This window comes from Musca domestica, unplaced genomic scaffold (genome assembly GCF_030504385.1).
Source record: "Musca domestica strain aabys unplaced genomic scaffold, Musca_domestica.polishedcontigs.V.1.1 137, whole genome shotgun sequence".
Lineage (NCBI taxonomy): Eukaryota > Metazoa > Arthropoda > Insecta > Diptera > Muscidae > Musca > Musca domestica.
Window position 1 is genome coordinate 923,668 of NW_026712187.1, and position 21,333 is coordinate 945,000.

The 21,333-nt window shown below is 35.3% G+C and overlaps 1 long non-coding RNA gene across 1 annotated transcript in view; it reads left to right on the plus strand.

Moving 5' to 3' along the window:
• Positions 1–767: 767 nt before the first annotated feature.
• LOC131801005 (uncharacterized) overlaps positions 768–21,333 on the plus strand; it is a 132,717-nt gene continuing 112,151 nt past the window's right edge. Inside the window, exon 1 of the long non-coding RNA XR_009341660.1 lies at positions 768–1,069. This is a non-coding gene — a long non-coding RNA (uncharacterized LOC131801005). The remainder of the gene's footprint in view (positions 1,070–21,333) is intronic.

Consider the following 21,333-nt stretch of genomic DNA (forward strand, 5'->3'; position numbering starts at 1 on the left):
ATGGCTGATAGTGTTAAAAAAATTGTTGGAAAATGTCACTTAAATTATTTACATTTCGAATATCAGGGTCTATACGTAAATACGCTTATAACTCAAGAACGGTTGGACGGGTTTGAACACTTCACACCAAAAAATGGTCTTTGGCAGAAAAGGATAAAATCCAAAAATAACTTATAAAAATGTGAATAGATTTGTCATACTTTATTTATTTATTTTATTTATTATTTATTTTTTTTTTTTTGTGAAATTTGAATGTCGCCTGACATTTTTATTCCCTACACCCACATAATGGTAAGGGTATCATGCATTTGTTTGTAACATGGAGAAGGAAGCGAGATAGACCCATAGTTACTCCTGAGGATCTTCACGTTCTGATTCGATTTATGCATGTCAGTTCGTCTATCCGTCCTTCTGTAAATGTATTTTTGTGAACAAAATGAAGGTCGCATTTATTATCCAATTGAGATGAAATTTTTCAAACAATATTTATTTGGCCCAAGGACGAACCTTATTGAAATTGGTGAGAATCGGTTCAAATTTTGATATAGCTGTGATATATATCTTCAACTGATTTCTTATAACTGCTCTTAAGCCAACGGGTGATAGGTGGTATGATCTTCTTCAAAGAAAATCCCAATATAAATTTATTCATATGCATTGTGGTGTAGGGTATCATATAGTCGGCCCCGCCCGACTCCTTACTCGTTTCAATTTAACTTTATATTTTGTAATATTTTTTTCGGTTTTAAAATGTCAAACAATAAGAATACAAAATTCTAAATTGCAGCCCATTTGATAAAACATTGAGTAATTGAGAAAGGGATCAGCCCTCAAGATTATCGCTAAATTTTGAAATTCAAAACAAATCATCAAAATACGAATTGGTCACTGAAGGAATTCCTGGCAACATTATTGCAAGAAAAGATTCCACAAATCTGAATATTAGAGCTCATGCTGTTGGAAATGTAGCAGAGGCTGGCAAAATGACGAGTTGCAGCGGGACGAGACTAGTGTATATGAGAGCAATACCTAAACTGGGACTGATATGCCTCCTTCAATATCAATCTTCGTAAGTTTCCAGTATCTATTATTATATATTACATAGTTCAATTATTAGACATTTCAAGATTAACATCATTTAAAAAAAAGCATTAAAGACTAAAATTTAGGCCCAACAACGCGGTCCAGGTAGTTAGTATAAAACGTAGAAAAAGTATGAAATATATTCCGCATAACATATTCCATGGTGGTTGATAAACCACGTTATTATTGAAACCTGTCTGATGATGATAGTCATTTCCTCGTGTACATTTTACAAATCACGCAAACTTACATCAGGGAGAATAAAACCGGAGGTTGGAGTTTGATTCTATTAAAATATAAAATTAAAAATATTTTCTATATTAAATTGTTCATTTGACATTTGTTGCCTTTAGTAAGGTATTCATTTCAGATTTTCACAGAATCAGAATTGCACTCTTGTTGTTTGTTATTGCAAAATAGCCAAAATTGAGACCGTTGTTATTTTTATACCATCAGCCATATGTCTAGAGAGGGTATATATCATTTGATACTGCCAAAACGTGCCTCATCCAAATAACGATTTTAGACTCTAGGTCTCTCTGAACCAAATCCGTTTCAGGACATTTGGAGTCGATCTGACGATGTCCGTTCGTCTGTCTGGCTGGCTGGTGCGCACGATAACTCTCGAAGGGAGTATCCGATTTGGTACAAACTTGGGACATCGTAATTTTATTATTACACTTGGACCACTCCTTCTGGTACCTCCCACACAAAAAATATATTTTACTGCACTGACATGGAAATGTTACTCCAAAGTTGTAAATCCCAACATAGGTCCACTCCATCAATTACCTTACCTCATACTTCGTAACTCATCGAAATAATCATTTTAGACCCAACAAAGTATATATATTCTTGATCAGCGTAAAATTCTGTCCGTCCGTCTGTTGTAATCACGCCACAGTCTAAACGAATTAAGATAGGAAGCTAAAATTTTGCACAGATCACTCTTTTGTCTGCAGGCAGGTCAAGTTCGAAGATGGGCCATATCGGTCCACGATATCGTATAGCACTCATAAAACGGTACCCCCAATATACCGTATTTTGATAATTTTAGCCACATTTTTCAAAGGAATTGTATGAAAATCCACAATTTAGAGCACTTTATATCTTGCACTTTAAGAGCACTTTATATCTTGGCAGAGAATTATCCATATAGGTCCACGATATCGTATAGCCTACATATAACGGTACCCCCGATATTCGGTATTTTAATGATTTTAGCCACATTTATCAATGTAATTGTCTGAAATTCTACACAAGGGGTTCTTTGTGAGTACTTTATCCCTATACATAGATTTGTCTATATAGGTCTACAATATCGTTTATCCCTCCATATATCGGCACCATCCGATATTTTAACAGAATTTTTAATGGATTTTATTTTTATTTTTTGAAAATGTCCTAATTCGTTCCAAATGGTAGAGGGCATTCAATGTTCGGCCCGGCCGAACTTACTGCTTCCTTACTTGTTATTAAAACAAAATCTGGTCTGAAGATGGGATATGTCGGCTCACAGCTTTTCGTACCTCCCCCACAACAGATTTTAATTTTGGATAACAATGAAGCTCGTAAAATAGTAAATGAGCATCCAATTTGTTTCAAACCCGACACATTTCAATATTTCTATCAACAGAAGATCTGTTGTGAAGATGGTAGATATAGGTCCAATCCTTCCTTCAACATTTTTAATAATTATTTCCGAAGTATATAATTAGAGTAGTACAGGTCTTTCTCAAACTGAAAAGGCATCAAAATTAACCTTTTTTTGTTTGAACAAATTAAATTAGTTTGAATATTAATGTATGTATAATGTCCTTTAAAATAAGCATTAAACGATAAAAACAGGGCCGATAACGCAGACCGGGTCAGCTGGTATTGCATTATTTTTACAACTACTTACAAATATTATTGTCAAACTTATATCGAGTTCGGAGTTGGGCAATATCGGTCCACTCCTTCTGTAACTTCACCCAAAAAAGTCAGAAAATAATTAACCCCACAGAACCAGAAAGGTTCATTCACTTTTGTTCAAACTTCGCATAACCTAATATTTTTATCAGTGCACCATTAAATATCTCCCTTTATGGTCAAAATTTTGAATAATTATAAGATGTGCTTATTTTCACATTTCTCACATCTTTATATTTCTAGCAACAAAAAATCTGGTATAAATGGTGCATCTCCCACAACGGGTCAAAATTTTGAATAAAACATGGGATTTTGAATATGCATGCGAAACAAACATCGTGTATCTCAATATTTTATTTTACTTCCTTTTGCTGTTCTGCATAGAACAATATTCTGAGTCGATTTATGCATGTCCGTCCGTCCGTTCGTCTGTCCATGTATTTAAACAAAGTACAGTTCACATTTATTACCCGATCCTGATGAAATTTTGCACAAATCATTTGTTTGGCCCAAGGACGAACCCAATTGAAATTGGAGATAATCGGTAAAAATGTAGATATAGCTCCCATATATAACTTCGTCCGATTTACCATTTATTGTGCACCAAACGTCTAATATTTGTCCAAATGGGATGGAATTTGGCACATACGACCGAATTTAGTCTAGAAGTTAGTATGTCAAATTTGGTGAAGATCGGTTCAGATATAGCTATAGCTCCCATATATATTTTTCATCCGTTTTGTTGTATTTGTTACCCACAGCCGTAATATGCACTCCGTAACAACGATATTCAAGGAAATATATCAAATACAGCTCAGAAATATATATTTGCCAAATTTTATCGAGATCGGTTCAGATTTGGATATACCTCCCATATATATCTTTATCTGATTTCAAATTAAATTTACACCAAATGGGTAATACAAGTCCGAATTTAAAAGATACAAATGCTTCGGCATATTTATTCTTTTGAACTTTAAATTACAATTATAATCATAGCGTGTATGATTAAATTATCCCATAAAATCTTTTAATTGTTATGTGGAGCTCTACTAAATCAGCAAAGTGGTGTAGGGTATCATAAAGTCGGCCCCGCCCGACTTTAGGACTTTCAATAGGACAATTTGACTTATAATATTGAAGAGTATATTCTGTAATATTTTTTCACCTAACAACATTAGGTGGGGTAATTATATACAGATTGCAATTATCGTCCGATCCTTACGAAAATTTTCACAAGGCTCAGAAGGGCTTTCAAAGATGTCCGCAATATATTTGGGGGTTAAAATGGACCAACAACTAAAAATGTTCCTGATTTTGCTGCCGTTATAAAGGTCACAAATAGAAACCAAGGACACGAAATCTCTCATGAGTTTAGGACAGCGGGTAGAATGGACCACTACTTTTGTGTGAAAAAATACCAACATTACTTACAGGTGTTATCTGAAATACACAAAAGGCGAACTTCTGGCTCTTTTATGATGATTTCGTTGACGAATGACCCTAAATTTGGAGATACAGAGGGGCCTCTTGCTTTTGGAGATGGTCGCTTACCTTTGCTTACTTGTTGAATATGTTTTCTCAGTTACTGCAAACATTTTTTGTACCCTACACCACATAGTGGTAATGGTATTATGTCTTTGTGCATTTGGAAGCGGGATAGATCCATAGCTACTTTTGAGGATCTTCATAGAGTCACTATCTGAGTCGATTTATGCAGTACGTATTTTTGGGAACAAAATGCATTTATTATCCAACTGAGATGAAATTTTCCACACAATATTTTCCTGGCCAAAGGAAGAACCCTATTGAAATTGGTGATAATCAGATAATTTATCAGATTTATATATAGCTCCCATACATCTTCAACCGATTTCGGGTTAAATGTGCACCAAATGGCCAAGTCCAATTGTCCTGAATTTCGGCACATCCGACCGAATTCAGTGTAGAAGCAAGTACATAAAATTTGGTGAAAATCGGTTCAGATATAGCTATAGCTCCCATATATATGTTTCATCCGATTTGGTGTTTAAGTCCCTCACATATGCATTCGACAACAATGCTATACAGATATCAGATTCAGCCCAGAAATACCCCTGCCAAATTTCGGCCAAGATCGGTTCAGATTTGGATATAGCCCCCATATATATCTTCAACCGATTTCAGGTTAATTGTGCACCAAATGGTTAATACAAGTCCAAAAATCCTGAATTATAGTAAATCCTCCCATAAATAGAAATGTTTCATCCGATTTGGTGTATAAGTCCCTCAAATTCGTAATAAACATTCGACAACAATAATATTTGGTACCAGATATATTATGGAGCTCGGAAATACCTTTGCCAAATTTTATCACGATCGGTTTATATTTGGATATATATGTCCGATATAGGGTTAATTGTGCACCAAATGGCCAATATCTCTCAAAATGTCCTGAATTTAGGTACAATCCAACCGAATTTAGTATAGAAGCAAGTACACCAAATTTAAAGAAAATCGGTTTCGACATAGCTATAGCTTCCATATATATGTTTCATCCCTACCAGAAATACCCCGGCCAGAAACACCTCTGTCAAATTTTATCAAGATCGATTCAGATTTGGATGTAGCTCCTATATATATCTCAAGCCGATTTCGGGTTAACTGTGCAACAAATATCAATGATATCATACCTAATGGAGTAAATTTCGAGACGTACATTTCCAATTTGTGAATCTCGTCTCCGATATATATTTTCTTATTATAATCCTTCTCAAAGTGATATCATGCAATCTATAGAAATCTTATTTGGTATAAAAGATTAAAATGTTTCCATCAAATTTAGTGAAATTCGATTCAGAATTCGATAGTCTCTCATATATTAGTTCCCTCTGAAACCAAAATATAACTGCTCTAAAGCCAAATGTTGATAGGTGATATGATCTACTTGAAATAAATTCTTTTGTTACAGGAGCACTACTAAATATGCATAGTGGTGTAGAGTATCATATAATCCGCCTAGCCCGACTTTTGACTTTTCCTTGCTGGTTAAATATGTGTTTTTTTATATTTTTATTTTTTAACTAAATATATTTACTAAAAATTCATTTTTCTCTACAAAAACCAACCTAACCCAATTCCTAATACACCGAATACTTGACATTTTTCGCTTGTCATTAACAATTTGCAGAAGTACAAAAAATTGGGAGAATATAAATTAGAGCTGTTTGCTATGCCGTTTGGCTGATAATTTATCTAAATCAACACTTGGTTGTTTGTTCAGCCCACATATCGGAATCATTACTTCTCACGCACTTGATTGTGAACATGCCGGGCTAACAACATGAACAACATTGTGGACGAAATTATTCACGCACTTGCAACGAGTACCTGGGCCAGTGCCAGGCCAGGCCAGCAACTACGGCGAAAATCCAGTTGCTTGTTCTTGACTGTTACCGGAGTCAAGCTACAAGATTTTTCATTTTTCACCGTCGGTTGTTGTTGTTCTTGTTGCTGCTGTTGTTTTTGGCACTGTGACAAGATTATAAATTTAGCTTAAAATTGCAATCACTTAGTTGCGAAGGTGTTTGGCCAACAGCCAGGCCAGGAGGTAGGCAGTCAACGTTGTACTCTCCTTGTTCAGGTGATTTAATTAATAAACTGTAGCAATTTCGTACGTATAGCGCCGTCATAGTTATTGTTGGTGTTGTTGTTGCTGTTGCTGCTGCTCTTGTTGTTAGTTCAGCCAACTTAGCAAATGTTGGCTAAGTTTTAATGTTGCCAAACTAGCGTCGGTCGCCTCTCATTGTCAAGAACATTGACAGAATACCTCAGGTTGTGTTGTGGCATTTCGCGCCTGTCGTCGTAGTGCGTAACTATAAAAAATATGATTTTTTCTCGCTATCAAACATAACTGTAGCAACTTGTCGTCGCTCTTGTTCGAAGCGCGTGCGCCTCTGGAGAATTCCGTAAAGTTTTGATTTATGCTCGAACAAGGTGTAGGTTGTCCAAATAAAGTTGTCAGGTGTTAATGAATTTTTGAGTTCGTTCTGCGACGGTCAACTTATTGCAACTACTGCAAAATTAATGACAATTTACTTATGATAGAAATATCGACAACTATTTGGAGACAAAGTCATGGCATACATAAGTAATTAATCATAATGAATTTAGATTGAGATAGAGGTTTGGCTTGTGGTCATTGCTGATAAAGGAATGGAGCGTAAATATGAATATAAGACTGGCTTTTTTGGTTGACAACAAGGAATGTTAAGAAATAAGATTAAGTTTAAGAACGGAAACAACAAAAGTATTTTGGACTATTATTGTAAATCGAAAGCTAGAAGCCGGAAAGTTAAAAAAAAAAACAATAAGGAAAAGTCAAAAGTCGGGCGAAACCGACCCTACACCAGTATGCATATTATGTAGAGATCCCGTAACAAAATAATCTATTTTAAGTAGATCATGCCACCTATCAATATTTGTCTTTAGAGTAGTTTTAGTTTGCTATAAGGAGCATGATATCATTTGGAGACGGCTTATATTGAACAAGTAAAAACAAGTAAAAAAAACTGCAAGTTCGGCCGGGCCAACCTTTTGGTACAAAATTCGGCAATTTTCAAACCAGTAAGGAAAGCTCAAAAGTCGGGCGGGGCCGACTATATGATACCCTACACCACTATGCATATTTAGTAGAGCTCTCGTAAAAAGGTTTATGCAGGGCATTTCAGAGCTCTATGAGATATTTGGTACAAAATCAAAATCTATCTAATTCTATCGTGCATTTTACGAACTATAGCTATCTCTGAACCGGGTTTCTCCAAATTTTACGTATTAGCTTCTAGACTGGTGATTTGGGCTGATATTGACCATTTAGTGCACATTTAACCCGAAATCGGATGAAGATATATATGAGAGCTATATCCAAATCTGAACCGATTTCGATAAAATTTAAAACAGCTATTCCTGTGCTCCATCTAATACCTGGTACCAAATATCACGGTTGTGGAGTTAATATTACGAATGTATGGGACTAAAACTCTAAATCGGATGAAACATATATATGGTTGATAAATCTATATCTGAACCGATTTTCACTAAATTTGATATACTTGCTTCTAGGCTGAATTTGGTCCGATGTACTAAAATTCAGTGCATTTGGACTTATATCGGCCATTTGGTGCACAATTAACCCGAAATCGGATGAAGATATATATGGGAGCTATATCCAAATCTGAAGCGATTTCGATAAAATTACAAAAAGCTATTTCTGGGCTGTATCTTATATCTGGTACCAAATATCATTATTGTGGAGTGCATATTACGAATGTGAGAGGCTTAAACACCAAATCGGATGAAAGATATATATGGGAGCTATAGCTATATCTGAACCGATTTTCTCCAAATTTGATATACTTGCTTCTAGGCCGAACTCGGTTGGGTGTGCCAAAATTCAGGTAATTTGGACTGATAGTGGACATTTGGTGCACATTTAACCCGAAATCGGATGAAGATATATATGGGAGCTATAGCTGTTTCTGAACCGATTTTCTCCAAATTTGTTGTATTTGCTTTAAGGCTAATCTCGGTCACATGTGCCAAAATTCGGGCTATTTGGGCTGATATTGGCCATTTGGTGGTCAATTAACCCGAAATCGGATGAAGATATATATGGGAGCTATATCCAAATCTGAACCGATTTCTATAAAATTTAAAACAGCTATTTCTGTGCTCCATCTAATACATGGTACCAAATATCACGGTTGTGGAGTGCATAGTAGAAATGTGAGGGACTTAAAGATCAAATCGGATGAAAGATATATATGGGAGCTATAGCTATATCTGAACCGATTTTCTCCAAATTTGATATACTTGCTTCTAGGCCGAACTCGCTTGGGTGTGCCAAAATTCAGGTAATTTGGACTGATAGTGGATATTTGGTGCACATTTAACCCGAAATCGGATGAAGATATATATGGGAGCTATATCTAAATTTGATCCGATTCTCACCAATTTCAATAGGGTTCGTCCTTGGGCCAAAAAAATATTGTTTGGAAAATTTCATCTCAATCGGATAATAAATGCGACCTGCATTTTGTTCACAAGAATACATGGACAGACGGACGGACGGACGGACGGACGGACAGACGGACTGACATGCATAAATCGACTCAGAAAGTGATTCTATGAAGGTTCTCAAAAGTAACTATGGGTCTATCTCGTTTCCTTCTCCATGTTACAAACAAATGCACAAAGACATAATACCCTTACCACTATGTGGTGTAGGGTATAAAAAAAAAAAATAAATAAATAAATAAATAAATATATTTGTATAAATAAATAAATGCATAGTCATAAGCTATTACAATATTCAAATGCGAAACTTGAATAAAATCTGTTTATAATGTAGCTAAAATCATCAAAACACCGAATATAGGGAGGTACCATGGGGGTTATAAAACGTGGACCTGCAGAGACAATTTTCTGTCATAGGCTGTAGTATTCATTACGAACTTCAAAAAGCAATTTTGAAATAGTTACGGTAAATAATGTCGCAAAAGTCATCCAAATACCGAATATCGTATTTATTACGAACTTCACATGCGAAATTTTAAACGATTCCGGTAAATAATGTCGCTAAAATTATAAAAATACCGAATATCGGGGGTTACCGGTATATATGGGCTATACGAAGACGTGGACCTGCACAGACAATTTTTTGTCACAGGTTGAGGTATTTATTACGAACATCAAATGCGAAATTTGAAACAATTCCGGTAAATAATGTCGCGAAAATTATCCAAATACCGAATATCGGGGTGTACCGTTATATGGGGACTATACGAAGACGTAGACCTACATGGCCCATTTTTTGCCTTAGGCCGTAGTATCTATTACGAACTTTAAATATTAATTTTGAAACAATTCCGGTAAATAATGTCGCTAAAATCATCAAAATACCGAATATCGGGGGGTACGGTTATATGGGGACTATACGAAGACGTGGACCTACATAACCCATTTTCAATGCCAAAAGTCCTGCATACATAAAACAGATTTGAGTAAAATTTTATCAACTTACTTCATTTCGTTCGGAAGCTAGAGTGATTTCCACAGACGGTCAGACGGACGGAAATAATCGACATAAATCGACACATAATTTTATGCTTATCAAGAATATATATATACTTTGTGGGGTCTAAAATGTATATTACGAGGTGTTACAAACGGAATGACAAACTTAATATACCCTTCATACTATGGTGGAGGGTATAAAAAGCTAAATATCGGAGCCGAGTTGCACAAAATGGAAACGTACGTCCCGAAGAGCTTCACTCATATCTGAGCCGATTTTCACCATATTTCTCTAAATGTTCTGAAACGGATTTGATCCAAAGGCACTTAGGGTCCAAATTCGTTATTTTGATAAGGCAAGTTTTGGTATATACCCTTTCTAGCCATATGGGTGAGAGTATAACAACGTGTTAAGTTCGGCCTGACCGCCCTTTTATAAACCTTCACCAAGAGACCAAGAAAACTCTTTAAAAATTAAGGCATTGGGTGTTGGGTCTAGTTCTATTTTTGCCAGTGTAATCGGTTGGTAAAAATTCTTCAAAATACCGCAAAAACAATGGTACCGTTCACATGCTACGGTGAATGTTATCTATTGCGAGTCTTAAACAAGAAATTTGAAAAAATCAATCAAAAAGTTTTAGACAAAATATCGAAAATACCTTTCCCAGCAGTTTTCTGCCACAGAAAACAGAACAAACTCTACGTGTGGAATTTTAAACGATTCCGCTGAAAAATGTGGTTGAAATCTTTGGAGCTATAGATAAACGTAAACCTATATAAGCAATGAACTCTCTCAGGAACTCTCTCGGAACTTTGAGACTGTGGCTAAAATCGTCAGAATATCAAATACCGGTTGGTAAGTTATATGGAGGTTGTGTGAAAGCGTAGACCTATGTATGTAATGATCTCCAAAAAATCGGATAAACAAGTAAAAATGGTGTAAGTTCGCCCTTTGAATACCCTCCACCATTTGGAACTAATTTGACAATTTTCAAAAGAATAAATCAATAAATAAAATCCGTTAAAAAATTTATTAAAACCTTGAAAATACTGAATGTAGCCGTTATATTAGGGTCTATACAACGACGTGTACCCGCATAGCCAGCTTTTGTCACAAGCCATTACAATATTCAAATGCGAAACTTGAAAAATTCGGTGAATAATGTAGATGAAATCTAATTACCGAATATAGGACGGTACCATGGGGGTTATACCAAAATGTGGACCTGCACAGACAATTTTCTGTATTAGGCTGTAGTATCCATAAGGAACTTCAAATATCATATTTAAAACATTTCCGGTTAATAATGCCACTAAAATCATCAAAATACGGAATATCGGTAGGTACTGTTATATGGGGGTTTTACGAAGACGTGGACCTGCGCAGAAAATATTCTGTCTTAGGCTTTAGTATCCATTATGAACTTCAAATAACAAATTAGAAACAATTCCGGTGAATAATGTTATAGGGGGACTACACCAAAACGTGGACCTACATGATCCATTTTCAATACAAAAAGTCCTGCAGGTATAGTATACATTTGAGTAAAATGTTATCAACCTACTTCATTTAGGTCGGAAGCTAGAGTGATTTCCACAGACGCACATACGGGCGGACATCGCTAAATCGACATAGAATTCTATGCTGATCAAGAATATATATACTTTGCAAATTTGGTCTGTGGTGGTATAGGAGGGAACATGGAAATATTGTTTCACGGTGATCGGTATCCATCACCCCTCCCGCAAAAGGTAGACATTTTTCTGATGAACTTGGCAAACTCCTTCTACAAATTTTTTCCACAAAAAAGCACAATTTTTTAATAATTATTAATCTCACAAAATGCGCGATTATTCCCCAGTTTTTATCGAAATTGCATAAAGGCATGTAATTTCGACCGAAACTTCCTAACTACCTATAATTAAGCTTTCTCTAAGTCATAATATACACTGTATAGTAGTAATAGTTGGGACAAGAGGTTACAAATAGCAGAAAAATTCCGCCGTCAAATTTAATAAAATCCGATTCTTACTAAGTAGTAGCTCTCATATATTATTTCCATCCCATTTCAAAGTGCAGCCGAATCAAAGCCGTAGTACGTATGCGATAACGTAGCTCTACTAAATATGCATAGTGATGGAGGGTATCAAATAGTAGGCACAGACCTTTATCCTTTCCTCGCCGTATAAAATTATGCTCTTGTTTCGCTTGCCTTTTGTCCTCTGTTAATTTGTTAACTTATAATATCATAATAATCCTAACATGTCTTGACATTAATGATATGCATGTACAGCATACATAAATTGTATGTGTATGATTCTCTCATACCTATGTATGTCCGTGGCATGATGCAAATTAATATGTTCACTGGCCAACATGCTGCATACGTTCGTGAAGGCACATAACTAATTGTGAGTTCCAACCGTGGTCTCGTTGCAGGCACACAATTCACAAATAATGTCAGTAAAGTATGTGGCTAAAATGCATTTGGTTTATTCGAGTTAAGAAATTCTTTTAAGGTAGATTTATATGCATATTGTATTTTATTTTAATACCATAAAAATTTATACGAGAGTCGTTCAGAAAGTTGTGTTTGACAATAGTTATTGGTTCAACAGTTATTGGCCCAAATTTCTTGTGAAAGTATGCTTTTTTAGCCACGCACACTCAAGGCTAGTATGACCAATTACTTCTTGCGTGTATTTTAAATTGAGCGCCCCTATCTAACTGATTTATTTAACACGTCTTATGTATCCAAGTTTTGCTAATGTGCCATTATTTACATTTTGAAGCCTCATAAAACTCATTTGCTGTTTATTTGTGAGTATTTATTAAATGTGTATAGTAGGAGTCACTGCACTTGCTTTTGTTCGTTACATAGTTGAACTTCGAGTTGTAATTTAATACCTTGGTAAGTCGTGGGGTTCCAGATGGATTTATTATTTTAATATGCCGTAATTTTAAACAATTACAAAGCAACCACAGCTGTAGACAATTTAAAAAATCTCTCAGGAGTTATGGAAGTTCTACTTCTACTTCATAGCTTAATGTGATTTTACCTCTTCCACGAGCCAACCGTTCGATTTCTCATTTCGACAATTGCTGACTCTGACGACATTATAAAAACCAGTAAAGAAAGTCTTAAAGTCGGGCGGGGCCGACTTTATGATACCCTACCACATAGCTAATTTAGTAGAGCTCGGCATAACAATTAAAAGTTTTTATGGGAGAATTCATTAAATTCAAAGGACTAAATATGCAGAAGCATTTGTATCTTTCAAATTCGGACTTGTATTGGTGCACAATTAATTTGAAATCGGATAAAGATATATATGGGAGCTATATCCAAATCGGAACGGATCTCGATAAAATTTGGTAAAGATATTTCTGAGCTGTATTTGATATATTTCTCTGAATATCGTTGTTACGACGTGCATATTACGGCTGTGGGTAACAAATACAACAAATCGGATGATCAATATATATGGGACCTATAGCTATATCAGAACCGATCTTCACAAAATTTGGCATACTTGCTTCTAGACTCAATTCGGTCGTATGTGGCAAATTCCATCCCATTTGGGTAAATCGGACGAAGTTATATATGGGAGCTATATCCAAATCTGAACCGATCTCGATAAAATATACTAAATGTATTTCTGATCTGTATTTGATATATTTTCCCAAATATTGTTGTTACAGAGTGCATATTACCGATTTCGATCAAATTTGGCATACTTATTTTCAGGCCTAATCCTGTTGTATGTGCAAAATTCCATATTATTCGGACTGATATTACACGTTTGGCGCACAATAAAAGGCAAATCGGACGAAGATATATATGGGAGCTATATCTAAATTTTTGACCGATTTTCTCCAATTTCAATAGGGTTCGTCCTTGGGCCAAACAAATGATTAGTGCAAAATTTCATCTGGATTGGGCAATAAATGCGAACTGTAATTTGTTTACAAAAATACATGGACGGATGCATAAATCGACTCAGAATGTGATTTATTGCAGATCATCAAAAGGAACTATGGGTCTATTTCGTTTCCTTTTGCATGTTACAAACAAATGCACAAAGACATAATACCCTGACCACCTTGTGGTGTAGGATATAAAAAGCAGTAATAAAAAGTCAAAAGTCAGGCGGGGCCGTCTATATGATACCCTACACCCTATGCATATTTAGTAGAACTCCCGTAACCAAATTCAAATCGGATGAAACATGTATATGGGAGATATAGCTTTATCTGAACCAATTTTCTCCGAATTCAATGTACTTGCTTCTAGACTGAATTCGGTCGGATATTTCAAATTTCAGGACTTTTGGGCTGATATTGGCATTTTGGAGTACAATCAACCCGAAGTCGGTTCAAAATATATAAGGGACCTATATCCAAATCTGAACTGATCTTGATAAAAATTGGCAGAGGTATTTCTGGGCTGTATCTGATAACTTTTATCAAATATCATTCTTGTCCAATGCATATTACGAATGTGATATACTTAAACACCAAATCAGATGAAACATATATGTGGGGGCTATAGCTATATATAGTATATCGGAACCGATTTTCAAATCTAAATTTAACGTAAATGCCTCTAGACTGAATTCGGTCGGATATGCCAAAATTCAAGTCATTTGGACTGATATTGGCTATTTGGTGCACAATTAACCCGAAATCGGTTGAGGATATATATGGGAGCTATATCCAAATCTTGACAAAATTTGATACACTCATTTCAGAGCTGTATTTGATATCTGGAACCAAAGATCATTGTTGTGGAATACATATTACGCTTGTGAGGAACTTTATCTTTAACCGATTTAAACCAAAATGAAGTATTGATGTACTGGATGAATTCAGTCGTAATTGCCTAAATTCAGTCCATTTGGGCAAATATAAGGTATATGGTGTACAATAAACCTGATATCGGATAAAGTTATATACAGGCGCTTTATCCTAATCTTAACCGATCTTGATAAAATTTTACAGAATCACTCGTCTCTACTTAGAATTGTTTGGAAAATAATTGAGAATAGGTTAACTCAAGAAGAGAATTCCTTTCAAATCGTAGAAAACTATTTTCAAAAACAGCGTTCAACTAAAAATGTGTATAGAGCACTTCGTGAATTTTATTGTGCACGTAAACGTCAGTCTGTGACCACCATATCGAGTGTAATCTGTACGACAAAACTGTAATTCGGCTTTCAAACAGCCTCCATATAAAGGTTCCGTCCATCTTCACGTTTTTACGACTTGGTATTTAGAGCCCCATTATTAATGCATTTCCTTATATTCGGTATTTTAATGATTTTTATACCCTCCACCATACATAGTATGGAGGGTATATTAAGTTCGTCATACCGTTTGAAAGTCATCGAAATAATAATTATAGACCCAAGAAAGTATATATATTCTTGATCAGCGTAAAATTCCAACGATTTAGCAGTTTCCGTCCGTCTGCTGTAATCATGCTACAGTTAAATCAAATTAAAATAGGAAGCTAAAACTTGACACAGATCTGATTTTTTTTTTGTCTGCATGCAGGTCAAGTTCAAAGATAACGGTATTACCAGTTATTCGGTATTTTGATGATTTTAGCCACATTTTTCAATGGAATTGTCTGAAATTCTACACAAGGATTTCTTTATGAGTACTTAACCCTCTAAAAGAGAATAGTCTCTATAGGTCCACGATATCGTATACCCCCCATATAACAGCACCTCCCGATATTCGGTATTTTGATGATTTTAGCCACATTTTTCAATGGAATTGTCTGAAAATTCTCACAAGAAGTTTCTTGTGAATACTTTATCCCCTAGAAGAGAATTGTCTCAACAGTTCTACGATTCTAGCCCCCATATAAAGGTACACATGATATTCTGTATTTTGATTTCGACCAAGTTTTTCAATGGAACTGTCTTGAAATCCACTCAAGGAGTTACTTGTAAGTACATTAACCCCTGGAAGAGAATTCTCTATATAGTCCCCGATATAACATATCCTCTATATAACGGTTCTAAGTTTCTTCCAAATGGTGGAGGGTATTAAAAGCCCCGGCCGAACTTAGCTGATTTTTTACTGTTTTTTTTTTTCAAAATTTGGTAACAGGTTTTTACATCTCGTGGCGGAACATTACAAATATAAGTCTGCATTTTCCTGCGGCAACCATATAATGGGACCTTATAATATTTGGAATTTCCCATATTTTCTGTCGGATTTGTTTAAAATTCGGTATTCACAGTTTATAAAGCGTTATCAACCGTTGCCAAGTCAGTTTCTTTATTAGTCTACAGTTTTCACATAACGATACGCACCGATACTCGAGTTTTTGATTCTTTTCCCACGGAATTGTTTCCAGTTTGTTGTTTGAGACTTAAGAAGTTTTTTATACCCTACACCACATAGCGGTAAGGGTATTATGTTTTTGTGCATTTGTTAGTAACAGGGAGAAAGAAGAGAGATAGACCCATAGTTACTTCTGAGGATAATAATAGAATCACTTTCGAAGTCGATTTATGAATGTCAGTCTGTCCGTCCGTCCATGTATTCTTGTGGAAAAATGCAGGTCGCATTTATTATCCGATTGGGATGACATTTTGTAAACAATATTGGTTTAGCCCAAAGACAACCCCTATTGAAATTGGTGATAATCGGATCAGATTTAGATATAGCTCCCATATATCTTCAACCGATTTCGGGTAAATTGCGCACCTAATGGCTAATATAAGTCCAAATGACCTGTATTTTGGTACATCCCACTTTTCAGAATTCAGTCTAGAAGTATATATGTTTTATACGATTTGGGGTTTAGAGTCCCTCACAAGCGTAATATGCATTCCAAAACAATGATCTTTGATAACAGATATCAGATGCAGCTCTAAAATAACTGTGTCAAATTTTGTCAAGATCGGTTCAGATTTGGATATATCTTCCAATTTTGGATTGAATTTTGGCATAACCAACAGAATTCAGTCTAGATGCAAGCACATTAAAAATCGGTTCAGATATAGCTATAGCTTCCATATATATGTTTTATCTGATTTGGCGTTTAAGTCCCTCACATTCGTAGGATGTATTCGACAGCAATGACATTTGGTACAAGTTATCAGATACAGCCCAGAAATACGTCTACCAAATTTTATCAAGATCGGTTCATATATAGATATATGTTCTTATATATCTTCAACCGATTTCGGGTTAATTGTGCACCATATGGCCAATATCTCTCAAAAAGTCCTGAATTTTGGAAGAACCGACCATGATGCAAATTAATATGTTCACTGGCCAACATGCTGCATACGTTCGTGAAGGCACATAACTAATTGTGAGTTCCAACCGTGGTCTCGTTGCAGGCACACAATTCACAAATAATGTCAGTAAAGTATGTGGCTAAAATGCATTTGGTTTATTCGAGTTAAGAAATTCTTTTAAGGTAGATTTATATGCATATTGTATTTTATTTTAATACCATAAAAATTTATACGAGAGTCGTTCAGAAAGTTGTGTTTGACAATAGTTATTGGTTCAACAGTTATTGGCCCAAATTTCTTGTGAAAGTATGCTTTTTTAGCCACGCACACTCAAGGCTAGTATGACCAATTACTTCTTGCGTGTATTTTAAATTGAGCGCCCCTATCTAACTGATTTATTTAACACGTCTTATGTATCCAAGTTTTGCTAATGTGCCATTATTTACATTTTGAAGCCTCATAAAACTCATTTGCTGTTTATTTGTGAGTATTTATTAAATGTGTATAGTAGGAGTCACTGCACTTGCTTTTGTTCGTTACATAGTTGAACTTCGAGTTGTAATTTAATACCTTGGTAAGTCGTGGGGTTCCAGATGGATTTATTATTTTAATATGCCGTAATTTTAAACAATTACAAAGCAACCACAGCTGTAGACAATTTAAAAAATCTCTCAGGAGTTATGGAAGTTCTACTTCTACTTCATAGCTTAATGTGATTTTACCTCTTCCACGAGCCAACCGTTCGATTTCTCATTTCGACAATTGCTGACTCTGACGACATTATAAAAACCAGTAAAGAAAGTCTTAAAGTCGGGCGGGGCCGACTTTATGATACCCTACCACATAGCTAATTTAGTAGAGCTCCGCATAACAATTAAAAGTTTTTATGGGAGAATTCATTAAATTCAAAGGACTAAATATGCAGAAGCATTTGTATCTTTCAAATTCGGACTTGTATTGGTGCACAATTAATTTGAAATCGGATAAAGATATATATGGGAGCTATATCCAAATCGGAACGGATCTCGATAAAATTTGGTAAAGATATTTCTGAGCTGTATTTGATATATTTCTCTGAATATCGTTGTTACGACGTGCATATTACGGCTGTGGGTAACAAATACAACAAATCGGATGATCAATATATATGGGACCTATAGCTATATCAGAACCGATCTTCACAAAATTTGGCATACTTGCTTCTAGACTCAATTCGGTCGTATTTGGCAAATTCCATCCCATTTGGGTAAATCGGACGAAGTTATATATGGGAGCTATATCCAAATCTGAACCGATCTCGATAAAATATACTAAATGTATTTCTGATCTGTATTTGATATATTTTCCCAAATATTGTTGTTACAGAGTGCATATTACCGATTTCGATCAAATTTGGCATACTTATTTTCAGGCCTAATCCTGTTGTATGTGCAAAATTCCATATTATTCGGACTGATATTACACGTTTGGCGCACAATAAAAGGCAAATCGGACGAAGATATATATGGGAGCTATATCTAAATTTTTGACCGATTTTCTCCAATTTCAATAGGGTTCGTCCTTGGGCCAAACAAATGATTAGTGCAAAATTTCATCTGGATTGGGCAATAAATGCGAACTGTAATTTGTTTACAAAAATACATGGACGGATGCATAAATCGACTCAGAATGTGATTTATTGCAGATCATCAAAAGGAACTATGGGTCTATTTCGTTTCCTTTTGCATGTTACAAACAAATGCACAAAGACATAATACCCTGACCACCTTGTGGTGTAGGATATAAAAAGCAGTAATAAAAAGTCAAAAGTCAGGCGGGGCCGTCTATATGATACCCTACACCCTATGCATATTTAGTAGAACTCCCGTAACCAAATTCAAATCGGATGAAACATGTATATGGGAGATATAGCTTTATCTGAACCAATTTTCTCCGAATTCAATGTACTTGCTTCTAGACTGAATTCGGTCGGATATTTCAAATTTCAGGACTTTTGGGCTGATATTGGCATTTTGGAGTACAATCAACCCGAAGTCGGTTCAAAATATATAAGGGACCTATATCCAAATCTGAACTGATCTTGATAAAAATTGGCAGAGGTATTTCTGGGCTGTATCTGATAACTTTTATCAAATATCATTCTTGTCCAATGCATATTACGAATGTGATATACTTAAACACCAAATCAGATGAAACATATATGTGGGGGCTATAGCTATATATAGTATATCGGAACCGATTTTCAAATCTAAATTTAACGTAAATGCCTCTAGACTGAATTCGGTCGGATATGCCAAAATTCAAGTCATTTGGACTGATATTGGCTATTTGGTGCACAATTAACCCGAAATCGGTTGAGGATATATATGGGAGCTATATCCAAATCTTGACAAAATTTGATACACTCATTTCAGAGCTGTATTTGATATCTGGTACCAAAGATCATTGTTGTGGAATACATATTACGCTTGTGAGGAACTTTATCTTTAACCGATTTAAACCAAAATGAAGTATTGATGTACTGGATGAATTCAGTCGTAATTGCCTAAATTCAGTCCATTTGGGCAAATATAAGGTATATGGTGTACAATAAACCTGATATCGGATAAAGTTATATACAGGCGCTTTATCCTAATCTTAACCGATCTTGATAAAATTTTACAGAATCACTCGTCTCTACTTAGAATTGTTTGGAAAATAATTGAGAATAGGTTAACTCAAGAAGAGAATTCCTTTCAAATCGTAGAAAACTATTTTCAAAAACAGCGTTCAACTAAAAATGTGTATAGAGCACTTCGTGAATTTTATTGTGCACGTAAACGTCAGTCTGTGACCACCATATCGAGTGTAATCTGTACGACAAAACTGTAATTCGGCTTTCAAACAGCCTCCATATAAAGGTTCCGTCCATCTTCACGTTTTTACGACTTGGTATTTAGAGCCCCATTATTAATGCATTTCCTTATATTCGGTATTTTAATGATTTTTATACCCTCCACCATACATAGTATGGAGGGTATATTAAGTTCGTCATACCGTTTGAAAGTCATCGAAATAATAATTATAGACCCAAGAAAGTATATATATTCTTGATCAGCGTAAAATTCCAACGATTTAGCAGTTTCCGTCCGTCTGCTGTAATCATGCTACAGTTAAATCAAATTAAAATAGGAAGCTAAAACTTGACACAGATCTGATTTTTTTTTTTGTCTGCATGCAGGTCAAGTTCAAAGATAACGGTATTACCAGTTATTCGGTATTTTGATGATTTTAGCCACATTTTTCAATGGAATTGTCTGAAATTCTACACAAGGATTTCTTTATGAGTACTTAACCCTCTAAAAGAGAATAGTCTCTATAGGTCCACGATATCGTATACCCCCCATATAACAGCACCTCCCGATATTCGGTATTTTGATGATTTTAGCCACATTTTTCAATGGAATTGTCTGAAAATTCTCACAAGAAGTTTCTTGTGAATACTTTATCCCCTAGAAGAGAATTGTCTCAACAGTTCTACGATTCTAGCCCCCATATAAAGGTACACATGATATTCTGTATTTTGATTTCGACCAAGTTTTTCAATGGAACTGTCTTGAAATCCACTCAAGGAGTTACTTGTAAGTACATTAACCCCTGGAAGAGAATTCTCTATATAGTCCCCGATATAACATATCCTCTATATAACGGTTCTAAGTTTCTTCCAAATGGTGGAGGGTATTAAAAGCCCCGGCCGAACTTAGCTGATTTTTTACTGTTTTTTTTTTTCAAAATTTGGTAACAGGTTTTTACATCTCGTGGCGGAACATTACAAATATAAGTCTGCATTTTCCTGCGGCAACCATATAATGGGACCTTATAATATTTGGAATTTCCCATATTTTCTGTCGGATTTGTTTAAAATTCGGTATTCACAGTTTATAAAGCGTTATCAACCGTTGCCAAGTCAGTTTCTTTATTAGTCTACAGTTTTCACATAACGATACGCACCGATACTCGAGTTTTTGATTCTTTTCCCACGGA